This window comes from Natrix helvetica, assembly GCF_964273705.1.
Source record: "Natrix helvetica genome assembly, chromosome: 7".
In the NCBI taxonomy this organism is placed as follows: Eukaryota; Metazoa; Chordata; class Lepidosauria; order Squamata; family Natricidae; genus Natrix; species Natrix helvetica.
In genome coordinates this window covers 58504659-58518786 of record NC_138558.1, presented here as the reverse complement: position 1 = coordinate 58518786, position 14128 = coordinate 58504659, and positions in this window count along the sequence as shown.

Sequence of the window (14128 nt, the reverse complement as noted above, 5' to 3'; positions counted from 1 at the left end):
CTGTATGTTTTATCTTTGTAAAAATAATCACCACTATATGGTTTTCAAGTGGAGAAAAAGTCAATATAGTTCCCTTAATATCATAAGCCCACTGAGTTTCTTCTTTTTGATACTTATTACACATTTTAAAAAAGAGATCCAGTTGCAGTTCTCACCGTATCTCTCTGTGATTATGCCATAAGTATGTGGCCTGTGCAGCAGGGATGAAATCCAGCAGGTTCTGGAGAACCAGTAGCGGAAATTTTGAGTAGTTCGGAGAACCGGCAAATGCCACCTCTGACTGTCCCCAGAGTGGGGTGGGAATGGAGATTTTGCAGTATCATTCCCCTGCCATGCCCACAAAGCCACGCCCATGAAGCCACACCAGGCCCACAGAACCGGTAGTAAAAAAAATTAAATTTCACCACTGCTGTGCAGCCTTTGTAAGCCATTTAAAATGTGTATTTTGAAGCCTGCAGGAGTATGAATGATAGAGTCAGAAATTTTATTTTGAAATATAGTAAAAGAGAGAATGTTAAAAAAATCTTTTAGCTTTAAGTAATTGCCTATAAAATACATGCACAATTATTTAAAATCTAAAAAAAAAAATCTAACAGGAAAAAATCTAACGGATTAACAGAGTTGAAAGAGACCTTGTAGGTTTTCTAGTTCAACCCTCCTTCCTAAGCAGGAGACCCTAAACCATTTCTGACAGATGGCAGTCCAGTCTCTTCTTGAAAGCTTCCAGCAATGAATGCCCCACCACTTCTGAAGGCAAGCTGTTCCATGGGTTGATTGTTCTCACTGTCCGAAAATTTATCCTTATTTCCAATTTGAATCTCTCCTTGATCAGTTTCCATCCATTATTCCTTCTCTGGCCTTCAGGTGCTGTGAAAAATAACTTGAAGCTTTCCTCTCGGTGGCAGCCGCTGAAATATTGGAACACTGCTATCATGGCTCCCCTAGTCCTTCTCTTCACTAGACTAGCCATGCCGCGTAATTGCAACCATTCATTGTATGTTTTAGCTTCCAGTCCCCTAATCATCTTGGTTAAGTTAGATGGCATTTCTGTTGCTAATATCAAAGCAGTCTGACCTACAGCTATGCCAATTTGCATGAAGCATCCGAGAACTGAGCTTTCATGGAAACAATAATTACAGAGACTCTATTACACTTTATACAGAGACCCATAATATTGCATGCAATATTCATAGCTAAATTCATGTATTTCATTTCCATGGCTGCCGATTTCAACCAAGTAATTCTAGGCTTCATAGAGTTTTTACAGTTTTCACTTATTCTTTCAGAGATAGCTATTTTTCCTGAAGGAGATTTCTATCTCAGTTCTTCTTGTACTATCCCCAGATCTCTGAGGATTTGTTATATTTCAAACTGCCTCTGTGTGTGTGTGTGTGTGTGTGTAAAAGATTCCTCATTTGTCTTCTCAGCCTTTGCTTCAAACTTCAGTCTTATTTTTAAAATACAACCCATTTTTATTTCTAGCAGAATGTTTTGTGCATGCCTGACATTCATGGCATGTTGAAATGGATTAAAACTCAGATATATCTGATTATTGATGAGGATAATGCCCATTCACTACAGGACTAATCCATGTGTGTGTGTTAATCTAATAAGCAGTTTTATCCGTATTTTGAAAGAAGTAGAAGATAATAAGATAGTGGTATTCACTCATAATCATAAATCAGTAACATAATTGCAACTTACAGTGATAATGAGAGTTCAGATTTCATGATTTATTTTGTTCTTAAACATATCTGGCACAGTGTTCATTATGATTTCTGCTTGAAAAATAATTCAGTTACTTAGAGCTCCTCGTTGTCTAACTGCAGCGATATATATGAGTGAGCAAAACTGTTCAAGGCTCTTACTGTAGGGTTGACATAGCACAATCTGGAGGTCCAATCTGTCAAAACCCTAGTAAGAACATTTCAAAAGTTTTCTTGACAATGATTTTTCATTTATCATCAGCTAGATTTATTATTTATAATGCAGCATTTTTAAATTGTTATTGTGAAATATTTATGGCTGTAACTGCCATAATTATTCCTTCCCACAATAAAAAAAAATCCAGTCCCTTGCCCGTAAATTTTTTATCATAGGAGAACTTAAAAGCACTTTTATTGGGGAAGATGTAAAGATAAAAATGCATGTTGATCACACTCGGTTCCACTGCTCACATAAGCACCCTTGATTTTACTTTCTAATTTGGACATGGGGAATTAAATAGACCCTCTGTAAATATGTATGCATGCACACGTGTATTCCCACTCATCATGTCATTTCTTTTTAAGGTAAATCATATTATGCAAAGGGCAGGAAAAGAGTGAGAGGAAGACAGCAAATTAAATTTAAAGCAGGAGAGGAAAGAAAAAGAAATCTAAGGACATCTAATTTAGGCCAGCATAATTCACTCTACCTTCTGTACCTCCTGACCTTGCAAATAATGTGGTTTCCATCATATGCATATTTTAATACATTGCTTTTGTTTTTTTGAACTTCTCACCGTCTTCTTTCCCAAACCACATTTTTCTCAACCTTCCCTTTCTTCTTGACACTCTTCCTTTACATATTTGTTTTCTCACTTGATAGCTTTGTGATTCTCTATGACCAAAAGAACAATCACACAAGGTGTTGGTGTTGTTACTACTACTATTATTTATTGCAGTAATTTATTTTTATCAATCTAATCTTTATTTATCAGTCATTATTGAGCCATGGTGCCGCAGTAGTTAGAGTGCAGTACTGTAGGATACTTCTGCTGCCTGCCGGCTGCCTGCAATTTGGCAGTTCAAATCTCACCAGGCTCAAGGTTGACTCAGCCTTCCATCCTTCCAAGGCTGGTAAAATGAGGACCCAGATTGTTGAGGGCAATATGCTGACTCTGCAAACCACTTAGGGAGAGCTGTAAAGCACTGTGAAGTGGTGTTTAAGTCTAAGTGCCATTGCTATTATTCCTGAATTCATTTCTTCTTTTAGCAAAGACTTTTCTTAAATACTGCATTACCACTTCATTCAACTTTATTGTTTCTTCTGATATGAGCCATTTTTTCACTTTTCTATCATTAAGTGAAGAGAAGCACATAACCATTTTTGTTTTTTTTCTAAAAGCATTTCTTTCTTTCAATAACTTACATATTACCTATTATTTTTCTACTAGCAGTTGCGTGCCTTAAACATTATACATCCATTTCCCCTTCTTTAGTAAACATTCATTACACCTGTTCATTTACTTGCTGTAAATTTTCAATCTTACATATAAAATCTGCAATTAATCCCATCGATTTTCCTTTTTAAAAATAACCATTTTGTTTTTTAACTGCTCATTTTCTGATCTGTCTTTCTTACTACATCATATAATATATTTAATATTCACTGCATAATCTTTCGGGCTTTTGGGTCGTAACATTACATTGTCTGACTAGGAGGTGGGTTGCTGCCGGTTCGGCCTGGATTGGCTGAACTGATAGTAGCGGTGGTGGGAGGCTCCACCCACCCATCTGGACGCTTCTGCACATGTGCAGATGCATCGCGCATGGGTACTCAAACAGGTAATAAAACAATTAGCAACCCATTTCTTGTCTGAATACACAGTATGACCAGATATAGTTGCCCAGTAATTTCTAGAGTTTTTTCATTGCCATATCTTGTAACATTTGAATAAGAATTCTGCCAAAATTGTTTCCTTATATCTACTACTTAATCCTTCATAACAATAATAATCAAATTAATCATGTTTTAGATTAATTCATTTTCTAGGTATATATGCATGATTATTCTTAAACTGTATAGTTGAATGGTATTTCTTTTGAAAGAAATACAAATCACATTTACAAATTGTAAATACAAATATACAATTCTATTTCATTTTTGGATCTCTAAATAACTTAATTTCTTTTTAAAAAATACTTTCATGTCCTATCCATCCACAAACTTATGTCATCTATAGAATATTTTATCCAGATCACAATCATTCCGAAAATTATACATTTTTTTTCTTCTCATTGCTGTTCCTTCACTATTACCGTTTATTGGAGTGTAACATGCAACTATCCACAAGTTATTAATTCCTAATGTTATATGCATCCACAATATTCTAGAATACATCAATTCATATTTTGTGACATCTATTTTAACCCTTTATTAATAATTGTATAACCTATACCTTCATTTCCATTCATATTTCATCAATTGCATTCCACCAAATCAGCCGATTTTTATTCAGATTTATTACATCCTTCACTACACAACATTATTCATTTTCCTTTATTTTCTCTCATTTGTTAATTTATATTCCTTAACATTACTTTTAGCATAAGAAAGGCTGAGCACCAAAAAATTGAGGCCTTTGAACTATGGTGCTGGAGAAAACTCCTGCGAGACTGCAAGATGATCAAACCAGATCTCCTAGAGGAGATCAACCCTGACTGCTCTTTAGAAGGCCAGATCCTGAAGATGAAACTCAAATACTTTGGCCACCTAATGAGAAGGAAGGACTCACTGGAGAAGAACCTAATGCTGGGAAAGATTGAGGGCAAAAGAAGAAGGGGACGACAGAGAATGAGGTGGCTGGATGGAGTCACTGAAGCAGTTGGTGTAAGCTTAAATGGATTCCAGAGGATGGTAGGAAGGCCTGGAGGAACATTGTCCATGGGTCGCAATGGGTCAGACACAACTTCACAACTAACAACAACAATAACATTATTTTGTTTACATTTCATGTTGCCATCTTTCATATCTAAAGTGGTCAGCAGCTGGCTCCTTGCACTTTGATTTTCACCATGTACCATGGCTTTGATCAACCAAATTTTTATTTAACACTTTTTAATAAAATAAAACAAGTGTAGTTTTATCAGTTTTACGCAAACCTGTGTCACATATAGATTCTCTGCTAATAGTAAAGAATACAAGAAAACAGTTTTGCATATATGATCAGGTTTGCAACAAAGACAAATTTTGCTCCAGTTAACTGCCCAGAATCATAAACTTAGTGAGATGATTGGTGCCTAAATTTAATAAATAAAGAAAATAAAAATACATACTCATGCTCCTGTATGCAAGATGGAATCTTTATTCTACATGTTTTCCAACCTTTTGGCTTATGTGGGTTGCATTGGGTGAAAAGGAATTGTCTCAGGGTGCATATAAAATAATATGGTTAATGTATATAAATCACATAATGTTAATCTCATTAACATTACTAGCTGTCCTGGGCCACATGCAGTCATAGGCTATAGGATAGACATGCCTGTTCTAAACCCTATCTTGCACGATAACATACTGTTGTCTGCATTTTATCAACAGTACATTGTACTGTCATAGAATACTGTGGCCTCTAAATGATAAAATATAATTCCAAGTGGCTCCAGACATTATGGTCCTTAGTGAGAGTTGGTTGCTGGACACTGTAGTGCAGCAACATCTATAGAAATATATGTTCTTTGCCTCCATTCTACTCTCATGGCCAATTTGGTACCATTCATTGGGAGAACTAAGAAGTAGTAGACTCTAAATTTTCAAAAGTTCTATTTTTAAAATCATGGCATTAAAATTTTTAAAGCTGAAATGGGGATTCTTTTGATTTCTACATACTATTGATTATGATTACACTATCCCTTGCTGCCTTGGATTATGGGAAATTTGTCCAAATATATGAAGGACTTGCTTGTACTTTTAGTATATTGAGTCTCCCACAGCAAGTGGAAAAAATTGCACTACAAAATGTGAAATATTGTTCTGCCTACTTTCTATGTGTGCAGAGAAAATGTTTACCTAAAAAATTCCTCAGACAATGGAATATATTCTAGTGGAATATATTTTGATACAAACTTCACAGCATTCTTTGAACGTGGCAGAAGTTTGTAGAACAAGAAAAATTCTGGAGCTTTGCACAGCCTTCACCTTCACAGATAGATCAGACTACAAGGTCCATCATTTCCTGGCCAAGAGTGGCAGAGTACATTGGATATTTCTGATGACTGCCCCGAACACTTCCCCAGATATTGTACCTCTCCAGATTTCAGCTTGAAGGAGGATGAACCAGTTCCAGGCAGATTTGGAAAGGAGTTAGTCAGTTCTCCAAACAGCCATCTGTTAGGAAGTTGGCTGAAGCACAGCTGCATAGAACAGCCCTAAGACTTCAGGTGGGAAAAGCAGGCAGCTGCTGCCAGTCAGTGGTGAGGAAGAGGAACTGTCTTCTGCACCTGAGCCAAGAATATGTAGGACAGAGAAAAGGCAGGAGCAGTGAAGTCAGCCAGATTACTCACCCTTCTTGTTGGACTGCACCAGAAGCTAGCACAGCAGACAGATGGAAATGATGCTGGGAACAACATGTTTGTTTTCTTGCTGTGCATTCTTGCCTTGAACTTTGGATTGTGTCTCTTCAGCTGTTGTCTTTGCTTGCCTTGTGTTTGCCTTTCTTTTAGAACTTGCCTTTGCCTTGGGAACTTGTTTTGCCTAGTGGATGGGACTTCCCTTTGCCTTGAGGATTAATGTTGGCTTCATTTGAGTAGCCTGTGGAACTCATTGGGGCTTGAGTTGATGCCAGCACAGGGAATTGCTGGGAAATACAAATTCAGGCTCAGAAGTCTTAATAAAGACTCCTTACACACTGTGTGTGTGTGTGTGTGTACATGCGCACTAATGAGTGGGACAGCACAATATTATAGCAATTATAATACAACATATTTAAAAGGTAACAAGTTGGAGAAGTCTGTTTCTTTTGTATAAGACCTGTATATATAATTGTCCTGTACAGTAGTAAGAAGTTGGAATATTTAATACAATGGTAACTTGATACTCATCTTTAATTGGTTTTGAGGGGAAAAATGATTATCAAAAATGATGAGTACTAATAAAATTATTCCCATAAGGAATAATGTAGTGAGTTACAGGGCAGCCAACAACAATAGGTTCTAGCCTGTGCATTGAATACCAAATAAACCATGAGTACCTGGACAAAATTGTTGCATCAAAATGCATTGAATACCAAATTTGATGAGTTTCAAAGCAGATGAGTACCAAGTTACCACTGTATATAGGAAGCTGCCAAGCTATAGTCAATATTGATAAAACTGTAATGAAGCAAACAACGATATTCCATTTTCTTATCAGTGTTGTTAAAGTGAATATTTCCGGATGGGTAACTCTTTATTCCAAGACTGAAAAATTACATCAAGGCTTATTGGATTTCATCGTTTAATATGTTTCAGCCAGATAGATTCCAAAGATGACTGACCTTATATATTAATAAATTGCCAAGAAAGAAAGGATGTAGAAAGAGATACATATACTTGATAATTTCTGATCAAGTCTCAGAATGGTGCTGAATGTATTAAATAATACAATGCATAGCATGAAAATATGTTGTTGTATATGTTATTTAGCCAATTGTATTTTGTATCTGGTATCTTTTTCTCATTTGGGTAATCTTCATTTCCAGAGAGGGGAAAATAAAGTGTGAATTGCATGTTTTTATCATTGCTTGCTTTAAAGTTATTTTTTTCTACATGGCATCTGAAATTTTTAAAAACCCTAACCATAACCCTTGAAATAATTTTCTGTGCTCTATATCTTGTCTTCTGTAATAAAGGTGTTCAAATACAATAAGGATTCACATAATTAATTTGGTGGGTTTTTGAATTCCATTCCCCAATGGATCTAGAGAACTAAAATTTGATTTGATTATTTATGAGTGTAATGGTTCTACCAACTGTATCATTATAAAACCTAATCATGGATTCTAATCATGGGCGTTTCGAATCAACTGCAGTAATATCAGTAAACTATGTTTAAACAATGTTGAAAAAAAGAAAATAAAAGAAAATAAACCAGTTAGAAAACATATCAAATGTTTTCCAACTTTCTTTTCAACAGATGATTCCATTCTTATGATCCATTCTCAGATCCATAAATCATCTATTCATTTTTTTCCTTCCGCAAAAAAAAAAATCCATAAAAGGCTACCACTCTTTTAAAAAAAAGTTCCTCTCACCAAACAGATTAGTTTCTCCATTTCTGTAAATTCTTGACATTTTCACAATCCATTCCTCCACAGTGGAAATTTCATTATTCCTCCGTATAATAAATTTGCTGCAGCTACCATTTACAGTATCAATTTACAGAAAATAATTTCTAATTCAATATCTGTAAATCCCAGTAAGGACGGTTTTGGTTTCTTAGCAATATTAATCCTTAAAAATCCTTTGCATCATTACATGAATTTGTACCCTGAATATCTTAGCTTTTTCACAAGCCTGTCATGCATGATAAAATGTTCCTTCATGCTCCAACATTTCTGGCACTGGTTTGAAATACCTTTATGCATTTTTTTTATAATTTTCCTGCTGTCAAATGCTATTAGTATATTCTTTTGAAGAAATGTTCTCTTAGATTATGACACATTGTGAGCCAGTTAATCCCATTCTAATCCAAGTATCCATCTCTGTTATATCCAAAATTAGCAGTCCGTTTTGTCATGCAATCTTTAACCCATTTTTCTGTATCAAATATGAATACAATTTAATGCATTTTTGCTATTACATGTTCATTATTTGTATGATTGAAATTCAATTTGGAATTCCATTTTATATTTTCTCAATTCCTTTCATATATATATATTAAATGGTGTTTATGAAAATTATTGAAAACCACATCTTTCTGCAGTCAGTAGATTTTTAACTTCATCTTAATTTCTGTATCCTGTTTTAATAAATCTTGATAAGTTAACTATATCTCTGCGTTCACTCATAAACTAAGCCAAAACCAAGAAATCGTCTTTATGATTTAGAAAGACATGTAAATGGAAATTATAGCAATATTTTAAAATATTTGGAATTATTTATGATATAGATTGTATTATAAAAGGAAGAGATCATTTGATCAGCAGAATTAGCGGAGCTCCAAAGAGGCAAAAGCCCCAAATCAGCTCTTCATCTTTTGCAATTATGTTCAAAATTGAAAATAGTGACTGGGTAAAGTTGTGATTAAGATGTTCGACTGGGAATAGCAATAGGCAACTTCTTGTCTACCTTCACTGCAGAACTCAGTGATTTTTATACAGTCACTTCTTCTCAAGCCAATCACAGGGTTGATTTGTGATGAAAAAAGAAGATAGAGTACTATATATGCCCCTTCACTATCTGAATGAAAGACAGGATAGAAAAATTTATCTATCTATCTATCTATCTATCTATCTATCTATCTATCTATCTATCTATCTATCATCTATTTATCTATCTATCTATCTATCATCTATCTATGGCTGTGATTGTGTGTGTGTGTGTGTGTGTGTGTGTATTACTCTCTGGAAACAAATATTGTGGGGTAAGACATCCTTGGAGTGTGTGGTCTGTTACAATACAGCCTGTTGTGCCTTCAAATGGCTTCTACTGTACAGCACAGTGGAATTGCCATTGTAGGCTTCACAGTACTCCACAAGAGGCTCCCTCTGGTAAGGGGGGAAATCAAACATTAGAAATTATGTTTGGTCCGGACATTTTCCCCCTATAAATAAATACCCGGGCAATGCCGTGTTATCAGCTAGTTAATAATATAATAAGATTCTAGGCCCAATTCAGAAAGATCTGAGGTATTATCTTATTGGTTGGAGTAACAAAATAACTGAGATTAAACAGGATTCAGGTCTACAAGATTCACATATGAGACATCACATTTTCTGATCACATTCATAACCATACACCACAAGGAAGTATTGGGTATTCGTTGTGTTGCATAAATAACAGAGTGGGTTACATCACAAAATAAATATATATGACACAGTCCAAAGCAGTAAATACAGTACTATTTTCTTTGGTTATTCCTTTTTTCTGTGAAGCAGGAGTGATGCCCCCCCCTCTTTTTTTTGGTAACCTCTGGAACCAGTGCAATTGTAAGCAGAGTAATGAATGTTTGGTATCTTTTGCTTTGTTTTCTATCATTTTCCGGAAAATAGGAATAAAGCCATTACTTTACCCCCTTGAATAGCTTTCTACATTTTTGGAGAACTCAGCAGATTTTTGCTGTTCTTCAATGCTTCTAAGAATTAAATGGAGCAGTGATGTATGGGTGCAACGTTCAATGTCTGCCTCATTTCACTTCTATTTCTTGAAAACCTAAGAGATGCCTCCCTCCTATTTCCAAGTATAGAACTATTAATCCGGTGGTCTTCCCCCCCCCTCCACCGCGATCTTTCAATGTTCCGAATTTATCTCCAGGTGTTCCCAGGCAGCATGATAATTTGCTTAACCTGAAACAGAGGGAGACAAGATGTTACACTGTGAATAATTAACCTCCCTCTAGGTTTCTTGTTAAACTGTTGGTTTACTTTTCTTCTGCATAAGCTGGATACAAGGCAGTGACACTGTATTGCAGAATTTTAACAAAGGTTTTACTATTGTTAAAATAGTAAACTATTGTTCACTATGAACTGTGGTGGCACAATGGTTAGAATGCAGTATTGCACACTAACTCTGCCCACGGCCTGGAGGTCGAGCCAGATCGGGTCAAGGTTGACTTAGCCTTCCATCTTTCCGAGGTCAGTAAAATGAGGATGCAGATTGTTGAGGTCAATGTTCTGACATTTGTAAACCGCTCATAAAACACTATGGGATTCCGGGGCGGGATATAAATCTAACTGCAATTGTTATTTGCTGTTGAAGGAACTAGAAATACTTAACCCAAGATTTAAGTTAAGGATCTGAGGTAATTTTTAAAATCTCAAATTAACTTGAAATATTTCCAGGAATATTTGCAAGGACATAAAAAGGCCAATTACTTGATCTGATAAAAGATCCATTTAAATTATATAGAGACGAAAGTATTTTTAGCACTACGTGAACTAGGAGAAATAAAAAGTTTCCCACTTAGAAGTATGGAATAGCCAAAGAAGAAACTGCATTATCTCTTCCCCCTCCCCCCCTGGATCATCCATTCTGTAACACATGTAAATCTTTTAGACTAATAGTAATCTCCTCATGCAAATATTGGGCATATTAGTAAATGTACAAACGTTTATATATATTGCCAATCCTGAGCATACTATTGTGAATATTTACATTATGTATAATATTTATTTATTTATTTTTCATTGACCTACCTACTTCAAAAAGGTAACACGTGAGTAAAAAAAGCCCAACAGAATTGATTCAGATACACCATCTTAAACACTACTGGTACATACAAGCTCTTTTTCCTCCTGACTAAGACAGATCTATCTGCTAAGCTACTGAATATAGGCAATGTAAGTTTCCTTTGTTTTTATCCCCCTGCAGTTTTAAAATGAATGTTTAAAATGAGTTGAGAATGTCTGAGAGAAAAATATGACTTCTGACCTTTAGCTCCTCATTAAAAATAAAGGCATGTTTCTTGATATAGTATGCATATCAAATCTTTCAATGATCTATACGGTTTAGAGTCAGGAATATGTGTGACTTTTTCTCAGGGAGAATTGTAATGTCATTTCACCAGTTTATATTTTAATGACTATGTTCAAACTTTGCATTATGAGAAGACCTTGATGATATACCAATAGCTGGACTACAAATGCAATTTTCTTTGTACCTTGCTGCCTGACTTGGTAGCCTTACTCGTGCTCGCCTGCTTCTGCTGTTTGTGCAAACTAACTATCATAGAATATTGTTAGCAAGCTATAACCCTCACATGACTTAGTTCGGCCCAAAGAGGACAGACTTCTCTAACATCCACTGTCTAGCAGGCAACCCACTGAATCTGAATATGAGGCAGTTCTTCCTCAAAGTGACAAACTTGTCAACCAGTTATTTATGGGAACTCTCCTTTTCATAATGAAAAGTCATACAGGTTATAGTTGTATCAAAGGTGCTTTTTTCTTCAAATGGAACCAGGACTTTTTTTCCCAAGGAGGAGGAGAAGGAGGAGGAGAGAGGGGGAGAAGAAGTGGGAAGGGGAAGGGAGGGGGAGGAGAAGTGAAACATTCTCTTTTTCTTCCTCCAGGGAAAAATCAGTCCTGTTGCCTTTTGAAGAAGAAAAGTACCTTTGAGATAGTTTCTCGAAGTTGCTTTTGGACCTTTCTTGCTATCTTCTTTGCAGTTTAGATTCTAAAGTGTCGTTTCTTAATCTTTTTGTGAAGAAGTAAAAATATCTCAAATAAGAAAAACAAGATAGCTGAAATTTAGTGCCATTCAGATCAATGAACTTTCTCAAACAGATTCAAATTCATATCTAATAGCCGCAGGGTAGAGAACATGTTGTCAGTTAAGCGAAATATGAATCTGGGTCAAAATAAATGGATTGTCATTGCAATCCAGTCACATTTTTTTTAACCTTGGTTCTCATTTTTTTGCTACCTCCCTCCCTATTGCTCTGCAGCCTACTAGGACATTCATCTCAGGCAGCAAATCAGTACTGAAGCTGACAATTATAACAAGAAGTCAACAGCTATATTTATTGCTCTGTATTGAATCTTTTCCAAATATTTGCGTATCTCCAGTGCCCTATTTTTGTCTCTAAAATGATGTTGTTTGCGTAATTTTATAGATACTGTATACTTCAATATTAATGAGCAAGTAAATATTTGTCTTGTAGCAGATAATAAAAATGAATGATGAGAACTGTAATTGTTGTCCCCGAACAGTTTTCTAGATGAAATGAAGGATTGACACTTGGAAAGATCTTTCTTCATCAACCAGACTCCAAATACTGCCTCACTAGAACCTTCCTAAAATACGATGCTGAGAGCCAAAGATGTCTTTAAAAACTGCTGCTTGCCAATATAGGGCAGGAATGATCTATTCTATCCCTTATAAATTACCCAAAGATCTATTCACAGATCTTTGGGTAATTTGCAATAGATTAGCAAGATTTTTAGTTCCTAGTTTTTAAAAGCAACAAACTAAAATTATTCTTTATACAGGTAGTCCTCTGACAACCATTTTTTTTGTAAAGAATTTTATTGGTTTTAAAATATTTATGGGGAAAAGGTAAAAAGGTACATAGAAAATGTTGGTAGCTCCCATGTTAGTAGTAGAAATCCCCCCAAATCTCACACTTTTACAATTTTAAAAATAACATATAAAAGATAAGCATAAACAGAATTCTTACTTTATATCAACCATGTGTTCAATCATCTCTTTCTTTGTCACTTTCTAGTATATCAACAATTACAATAATATTTCAAATATATTTATTTTTGTGACCTGAGCCTTTTCGATATTACTCCCTCCTCCCTGTCCCCAGGTGGAGCCATAGCCCCCCTCCCCATGTCTTGTACATTGCTGCCTTTTTCCCCACCTCCGCTATCTTCGTCCTCTGGAAGAGAAAAATATTTTTTAATAAAGGCTTCGACCTCATCCACTGTCTTAATTCTAATTCAGCTTCCCTCCCAGAAAATCAGCATTCCTTCTGGCAATAACCATCTAAACCAAATTCCTCTATTGTATAGTTTCTTTGATAAGGAAGAATACTTCCTCCTTCTTTCTCTTATCTTTTTCGGAATTTGCTTTAGAATAGTAATTTCTTTATCTTGATATTTTAAAGGTCCCTCCCTTTGGGCCCCTAGCACCTCATCCCTCGTGGTTCTCCTGAGAAATTTAACATGTACCTCTCTTGGAACATTATGGGTTCTGGCATATGCTGAATTAATTCTATAAACCAGGTCCATATCCCACCACAACTGTTTTTTGTTTCTCTTAAGGTATTTTGCTAAAATTGTGCTCATCTCTGACAACCATTTATTTAGTGATTGTTCAAAGTTACAATACCACTGAAAAAGTAATTTATGGCAATTTTTCACATTTACAACTATTGCAACTATTCCTTGTGGTCATGTGATCAAAATTCAGATGCTTGGCAACTGGCGTGTATTTATGAGAGTTGCAGTGTCCTGGATCATGTGATCACCTGTTGTAAAGGTCTGACAAGTCAAGTCAATGGGGAAACCAGATTCTCTCAACAACTGTGTTACTGTGCATTAGATGAAGTCAGTTTAGCACAGTAACAGCTGTGCTACTAACTTAACAATTGCAGTGATTCACTTAACAATTGTGGTAAGAAAATTCATGAAATGGGGGCAAGACTCATTTAACAACTGTCCTGCAATGGAAATTTTTGGCTCAATTATGGTAATAAGTTGAGGACTGTCTGTATTTCTGCTTCT